We start from the raw sequence: 8,551 nt of genomic DNA, 5'->3' as shown, positions 1-8,551 counted from the left end.
GTTAATGCATCAACCACTTTTTATATATTTATCTAAATAGATATCCTGTGTTGATTGACAGCTTTGCCACCAGGTGGAAAGTCCAGTTAGCCACTCCGAGTGAGATAAAGAAAATGGTCATTGTCCCGTGGCAGAGCCGAAACAATTCTTAAATGTAATATAACCAACATTGGAGTCCATGGTAACAGCAAACCACGAACGTTCCAGTGTCTACAGGTGTTGAGTATTTGATATTCAAAACCTTGCTGTTCCTTTTTAAAACGGGGAAACGCTCCAATCCAAACCAGGTACTTGCACTGCCACTTTCAGCCGAGGTTTTAGGGCGAAACTCTAATGTGACCTTGCTGCTGTTTTTCCCGTTAATGTGCACATGAGAACTTCTCAGAGTGACTTCAAGCACAAGCCGTCTCCTGCCCACACATCGGACTCTCTGCTGTAGATGCTACCAGTGCTTCTTAGGGCCCCGTTCAGTCAAGGAGTCAACGTGAGAGAAGGTTTACAATGGTTTTCTAAACTTATGCCTCAAAGTCATCTCACATCTTATCGACTTATAAACGTGTAAAACATTTTCTCAGATATTTATACACTGTACAAATGTTTGCCTTTTTCTTGTGTATCGGTCAATATACTGTGTGTGTACTGCTACTTCTCGACTGATGATATAGGTTTTGTACTGAGGCCTGTAATCATATTTAAATCATGACTAGCAGGCCTTATTCATGTTTATACATAAGTTATTCATATTTAAATCATGAACGACAGGCCTGTATTTTTTATAAGCTAATGGTTAGATTATATTGTTTCAAAGTAGACCAGGTGATTCACTACGTAGCAACATTCACCTGCCGAATTTGCCACCTTGTGGAAGGGAAAGCCCTGATGTTTTGAAGTGGGGTTGATTGAGGTGCTCATTGAGTGGATGTCGACTGTCGACAGCATCAAAGTATTTTAGCCTTTTAAAAAAAGACAACGTCAGTTTAAGCGTGTGCTATAATTAGATTATTTTCACTGCTATGACTCTCAGTGAGACAGTCCTTTGTGACAGAGAAGTGGAGCTGTTGCATAATCAGTCATTTTAGTTTCTGTGTGTTATTAATTCACTCTGGAACTAAATCTTTACACCAAAGTCCCAGAATAACACAGACCGGGTTACCACCTCCACTGGTTGGGTCACCTGCTGTTTGATTCACTGACTGTGTAAAAGCACCTAATGCAACCCTACGTCAAATATTGCGAACGTTCCCTCTAAGAATAGCGTCTCATTTTTGGCCTGAAACTAAGTCCGAAAACGCTGGTTATTCATTTTGACCGAACAGTGTACCTCAGTGTGGGGACGCGTGGTCTGGTAGATTGTGTACTCTTTTGTGTTGTTGTCTAGTGGCGGATTGCACAATGTAGCACTGGTCTCACATCGGGGATTTAAAGTGGAGCAAAACCAGACTGAGCCAGATCGGTCCAGATCAGGCAGTAAGTCTTTTTTTCTACCTATATATATAGGTATTGTGTATATATTGTGCGTATGCTTTCTGGAGAGTTGACTTCTAGCAAACTGCCAAGACTCTGTGACTCTCCTCCTAAAACACAAGGCAGGGCCTTTCATTTATTCATCACGACGCAATGTCAACTTCATCTCACACCATCACTCTCGTATATACACTGTACATCCAGTAGGCCTACATGTATTTATATATGAAACATGCATGACGCTTACATAACAAGGCCAGGGTTGAATGAAGGGCTTTTATTTTTCTGCTTGTTTTCTCAGAGAATACAGGGGTTTCACAGACGTGACATCTTTAGGTCGAGGATGCAAAGTATTTCTGAGAATTTCTGAATTGATTGTACAGTAATCTGTTCTGAGATCAAGGATCATTTTGGCACTAAAATCCCCGCCGAGACCCTGCTTTGGTGATTCCCGATTGTTTGTTACAAATTGCAGCAAAGTAGTGGAAATGTTCCCCAAAACATTTACCAAATGTGACCCATAAACCTGATGATAAACGGTATTGACAATTTGACCGTTGACCGAGCTTCGGCCCCATCACCATGTCAAGCTAGAAGCTAGCAGGTGCCAATTAGCTTAGTCGGTAGCAAATTAAGCTAAAGTTAGCGATTAAAAAAAAAAGGCCTACTTGATAAACCTTTTAATGTTTTCAGCTCACTTCTTTTTCAACAAGAATCTCGTTGAGTTTATTGAAGGTTTTGAACGTGCAATTGAAGGCTGACGGCCTAAAGACGAAAGCTAACCGCTAACAGGCAAGCGGTTCAATCTACCCGACATGGGAGTGAAGAAACAGCATTTGTCTATAAGATACTATGATGAGGAAAAGTGTCCAATCAGCCTGCTAATTGGCTGTTTGGCTGCTAATCCAACATTTAGAATCAGTCCTCATCAGAGAGACTAACAGATGCGTTTAGCTGGCGTGTTGTTATCTCGAATAACATTGTTGGAATGGTTTGAGCGTAAACGTCCCCAAATTCAATCTGATATCTTGTAACCCAAAGGAACCGAAAAGATCCGCCCCGTAGAGGGATTGGGAAACTCAGCCGCATCACACGCCGACGTGACCCTTGTTATTATTCTATGTTGTGCAGAATGAATATGTGTGAAATCCCTGTTCCTCCTCGTCTGTGTTGGAGAGACAATCAAAAGCATTTATCATTGTGTAGGAGAAAACACAACAACAACCAACAAGCTTAAAGGAAGTCAGCACGGCGTCTTAACCTTCACGCGGCCAACGTTGTAAACTGTACCTTTGTACTAATAACAAAGTGGTTTAATTGAATGCTTGTGATGAATATCCTGTTTTACTCTTGATGTTTATTTGGAGGGGAAGGGAGGGGGGGGTGTTGTAGCATGCATTAAGTTTGCACGTGAAGATTTCTTTTTCTATCAAAGATGAATCAGTGGGTTTAAAAATAATAATCGTTATATGACGTCTTTATGTGTTAATTCTGACAACTTTTTTGCCTTAAAAGGATCACTGATCAATTTTGGAATTATTTAACGCCTTCGGATGTTTCTTTTGAAGACTTTTTCTTTTCTTTTTAGCTTTGAGTTTGGTGCCCTCATGCACAGCCACTCAACACACTTCATCTCTTGGCATTGTTCTCTCAGACCCATTGGTTGAAGTGATGTGAAGAGGGACAATGATCCGAAAAGGAAGAACAAGAAACTGGGCTGTCTCCATTTCAACAAAGGGACAGAATCATTGAGCTGAGGGTGTTATTTAAAGTTACAACCAACCCCAATTTTATCATGTACTCAAACCAGCAAACTCGTCGCTACATTTTTCATCAGCCGGCCACAATGTGATTCATGGCTTCTGCATGATGCTTGTGAAAAATTTGTGGATGGATTTGCCCATTGATGAAAAATATGTACTAAATATAATTTCATGGGGTTAGTTATATTGTAAGACAGCACAGGTTTTACTGTTCCAATAGAAAATATGGAAGCCACTAAAGATTTATTTCAAATGACTATTTCTGTAAGAATTCAAGTCTTTAAATAAAAATTCATATCAAACTTTTGCGTTGATCACTGCATCCTCACTTTTTGGGCCAATAAGGATTATTTTCGTGCCTCTCTTCAACTGTTTGTTCCGATGGCGCCAGCTCACTGGAATAGATGTACTTCACGCCATTGCACCTTTAAGGTGAGCATCTCAAGATCTATGGCGTTAAAACGGGGTGTGAGGCTGTCTCAGACACTCCTCTAAATGTGGCTGAGAAATGCGGCCTCCTATTCTGTAGATTAGGCTGGTTATTATTATTTTACATAATTATTATCCACAACAAATGCCTTAGATACAAAATATATACAAAATACAAAACTCAGGTCACACTGCACACACAATAATGGAGGAAGTGTGTGAAGAAGCGTTTTAGCATCATTTCATTACCTCCGGCTGCTGCAGAAATCAACGACGTGCAGCAGGGTGAATTCAGGTCGTATGCACGATAGCGTTCGAGGAACTCATAAAAACGGGTTTGCATTTAAACTGCCGTATATTTTCTAGTGAATCCAAGAGTTTAAAGAAGACGGTTTGGGTTCCTGAAGCAGCTGGCAGAAGTACTGTCACATATTAGGAGACCTTTAACGATATAGAACAGTGTTATTTACTACTCAGCAGAGCACCAAGAGAGGGGAAAAAAGTGCGTCATGTTTGATTGAATCAGTGGTGTGAACTGACCGTCCGGTCGGAGATTCAAAGGTGACTTTGAGTGAGTGTAGTCCTCACAGATACACAAATCCAGGAGGCTTTTGTGTTTTATTATCCAACACTTTCAGAATAAAAACTAAGCAATTGGGTTGATGTTGTTGGGAATTGATCAGAAGTTCTAAAAAGTGACAACGTGCTAATTGCAGACTTTATTCTCTTCCTTGTTCCAGTCCGGTCCAAGATTTTAATGAGCGCTCATTGCATGGAGTTCTTACTTGACGTTAAATTATTATTTTATTACCGTCTCCCACTTGAAGCTATTATTGGAATACTTGAATTGGCACTAAAAAGTGCACACGCACACATAGAAACACACAAAAAACAAGTTTATGCAACAAAAAAATGCTGAAATACTCAGCTTGTTTAGCACCTTTGATAAGAATAACACATGCAATAAAAAAATGATAGAAAATACATATAGTCTTCCATGTTATCAACATAAAAAAGACACAATACAAACAGCACTTGTGACGGAATGTGTTTACAGTAAATACCGAAAGTAGCCATGTAAAAAACATCTCTCCTGTGTCCTGTTTGAACACTGAGGGATCAGAACTCATATACATATACAATTAAATACTCTAACGTCAAGCCATGTGAAGTCGAGTGTGTGATCTAAAAGTACTTCAAAATGATTTTGTCAGTCAATGAAATTAAGCCAAACCCGGTTGTTGTGTGAAGAACGTGTTCCTTCTGGTCAGTGAGTTACATCGAATTGTTCGGGGAGCTCGACTGCAAGCGAGGCATCACAATAACTGAGGCGTAAGGGAATCGAAGCAGATCATCCTGTCTCACATGACAGAATGGATTTAATTCCCTTTTTATTTATGGCATTCCTCAGTTGACAAAACATGAGTGGACTAATGTGTTCACGGATGATGATCACAGTCTCTGTTTGGTCAGAGTTCTCTCAAGTTCAGGCCATCGTTGTCTGAGCAACTACGCACTGAAGCCTTCCCGCTGCCCTCTGTATGATAAGAGGTGCGATGCTTTATCGGTATGGAAAGAGATGATGAGGTGGCGTGTGGATAGCAAATAGAACAGCAGAGACAGTTCTTTCTAAATATATATATATATATATATACTTCTGCATTTGTTTTTCTCATAGCTGCCTTTCCTCACAATTTAAGAGGTCACGTGTGTATTTCTTCATGTATTTTCACAATGTTTTAAGTAACTGTTATAATAAAATCTCCTAATTCTGCTGCTACTACGCCGAGCAGCACGTCTCTCTCTTCAGCTACCGACCCCGTACGCGACACCAACATTTTACCATTTGTTTGCTGGTGGGAGCAGCCGTTACAAGTTGTAAACCGAGGGCGTAGCGGCGTTCCTCCAGTGTTGTTTGTCATTGAGCCGTATTGAGCGTGACTTAATTTTCTTACAAAAAAATTTCCAAAATTCTTTGGTCATGGAGATTTTGTTTGAAGTCATGGAAATCTATTGGTCAAAATGTGTAGGATCCAGGTTGACTGTGTGTGTGTTTTCCAGTCTGCAGTTCGCATTTGCACACTACGCCCCTCCCCAGGCTCCATTATACATTTTATGTATAAGGATGAAGTTAAAATGTGAACTGAAACAGGCTACATCCTCAGGTCTGCAGAGAGAGTCATCGGCTCAACCCGGCCCTCCATCCAGGACCTGTACACCTGCAGGGTCAGGACAAATGGCAGGAGAAATCCCTGCAGACCTCCACACCCTGGACCTGACCTGTTCAGCCTCCTCCCCCCTGGGAGGCGCTCGCTCTCCAGGCTTCATGCTAAGCTAATCCTGCCTTCCCTCCAGCATGTTCATTAAGAAACTAATGAGAGAGTGTCAGTATTGGTCTTCTCCTCTCTCATCTCCTTTAATGAGAGCAGTGTCAGCGATGGTAACAACCCACTGCACTGAGGTAACACAACAGCAGCAGGAGCAGTTAACAAAAGGCACACTAATTTAGCTCATCTGATCTAATCTTTGGAATTTGTGAAAGCGAATGAAGTCAGAAATGAAGCTTCTGTCTAGCTTCTAATTCACACGTCGCAGCTTCCCTCTGTGAACCCTCCAAAGCAATAAAGCAGACCTGAACAAGCTCAGCGTGATTCTAATATCACTTGAGTCTCCGAGCTGCCGCTTCGGCCTTTTTTTTATTTTATTTCCCTCGCTCCCCCTTACGAGCTCATTAAGTGAGAGTTGCCTGCTCGCTGAAATCGCCCGAGATGAGTAATGGAAGAAGGAATAGTGTGTAAAATTTTGATGACATGCACCTCAAAAAGCCCACAGCCAGCAGACAAACGTACAGCAACCCTGTCCATTCCACTCAGAATAGAAAACATTCAGTTTTGGATGAAAAATGAAAATACCTGCTATTCCTGGCAGTGGACGGAGCGTGTTGCTAAAAATAGCCGGCTTGCTTTGTGCCTGCCGTTCTATTTTTATGTGAGCCGAGGCCTTCCTGGGCTGTTCTGCTCTTTTCTTAGACTTTTACGTAATAAATAAATCTCAAGGCATCACACGATAATGCAGAGTCAGACCCACAAAATGAATTATTCCAACATCCAGTCATGCGGCACGTGGAGGAGAGGATGTGTTGAAGGCCGTGCATGCATCCTTTTTGCGAAAAGGAGACTGATGTGCGAGTGTTGACGGGGTTGAACAGCCCACAGGACACATCGTCTTCAGGGAGACCTGTCATCCTGGGTAAGCACAAGTAACAGTATTAAAGAGGAGAGAACGTTGATTTTCACCCTTAAAGACGTGTGCTCGCGCTGCTCGTCCTCGCGTAGTGGGAACCCAGCGGTCTCTGTGATGTTGCACAGATGTGCAGATGTCCGTCAAGACTCAATTGGGCAACATGGAGAATGCAAATGTGACAGCGCCACGGAGGATTTTCTGGAGACATGACTCTGTTTAATCGCCTGAATGCATATTTTTAACAAACCTTACAAAAGTTTTCTGGTTTTTACATTTAAAAAAAAATACATATTAACAATAAAGTCAAAAATTCCTGAACTGTGAAAGGAGTCCCTAATAGAGTTGGCCTTTTAGCGACAAGCTCATGAGAAATTTGTGACATATAAAGACAAAGCTAAAGCTTATAGACATCAAAATCTCAACATAAAAAAACTGCTTGTCCACAAAAACTAAAAAGCAAGTTCATGAAGAAGTAAAGAGAGGCTTCTACAATATGAGTTTGAAGGATATATCCAGGATGTGAACCCCAAACAGATCAAGCAGCTCAAAAATAGAAGCTACAGATTCAGAGTTAAAAGTGAACCCCAACATCACCTTTAGATTACTGTTACAGTTCAAGCTTCCAAATGCACAAAAGGAATAAAAGAATGTGTTTGGGTTAGGGTTAGGGTTACGAGAGTTATGGGATTTACGCGACTTACAGGATTACGTGACCTTACCGTCACCAAAATGAAGAAGAGAAAAAAAACTAAAAGTAAGTCCCAGGTAGACTTCAGCCGTTGATAACCGGGTCAACATTAATGCAATGACATCACCAGAGCTCACACAATGTAAAGGAGCATCTAAAACATCACCACCCATCACAGAGCATGCTTGTGATTTAGCATTCAGCACCAGAGGCCGGTGACTGAACAGATGAGGGAGTTCGGGCCGGCGCGTCACGATGCATTTTAATAAATCAGGAGGTCTGACTTTCACCAGCGAGGAAAAAATGTCACATCCTGGCTCTCACCGTGCTCCCATTACGTCTGTTGGATGAAAAAAAAGTTGAGCGGTGGCCACAAAATGAACACACAGACACACACAGGCTGATATCTGACATGTGTCATTGAATCAGAGGAGGTGATCATTACACAGGTGAGGACTCCTCGCCGCGGTCACCTGACCACCAGGCGGGATCGATCACAAAAGAAAATCCTCCAACAACACACCATCAAACCTTTGGCCTATCAACGTACACACATAAAAAAAAAACAGGTTGTGTGCAAATGCGTTGTAATGTCGAAGCGTATGTGAGCAAAATGAGATGAACAAGTCAGCAGTAAATGATTAATGATAAATTTACTGGTGGGCCTTTGAAATATTGAGAGCGAGCTCAGCCATGAAATGCAATGTAAATGGATCTATTTATAGGGCAGCAGGGGAAGTCGTGTGGAACAAGCCAGTGCGGGGGCCTTGTTCATATAGCTTTTAAAGGCAAATGACAGGGAGGAGAGGGGGGGGGGGGGGATAGAGCTACACAACACCCACATTTGCATGTAAACCACTTTTCGTGGCTATTACACATTTAGACAAACACGGCAGGGAAATTGAAATAAATAACTGCCACGTGAAGAAAGACAGAAAGCCCCAACTCCACTCCCACTGACATG

This window comes from Gasterosteus aculeatus, chromosome X (genome assembly GCF_964276395.1).
Source record: "Gasterosteus aculeatus chromosome X, fGasAcu3.hap1.1, whole genome shotgun sequence".
NCBI lineage: Eukaryota > Metazoa > Chordata > Actinopteri > Perciformes > Gasterosteidae > Gasterosteus > Gasterosteus aculeatus.
Note: the sequence above shows the minus strand (reverse complement) of the source record.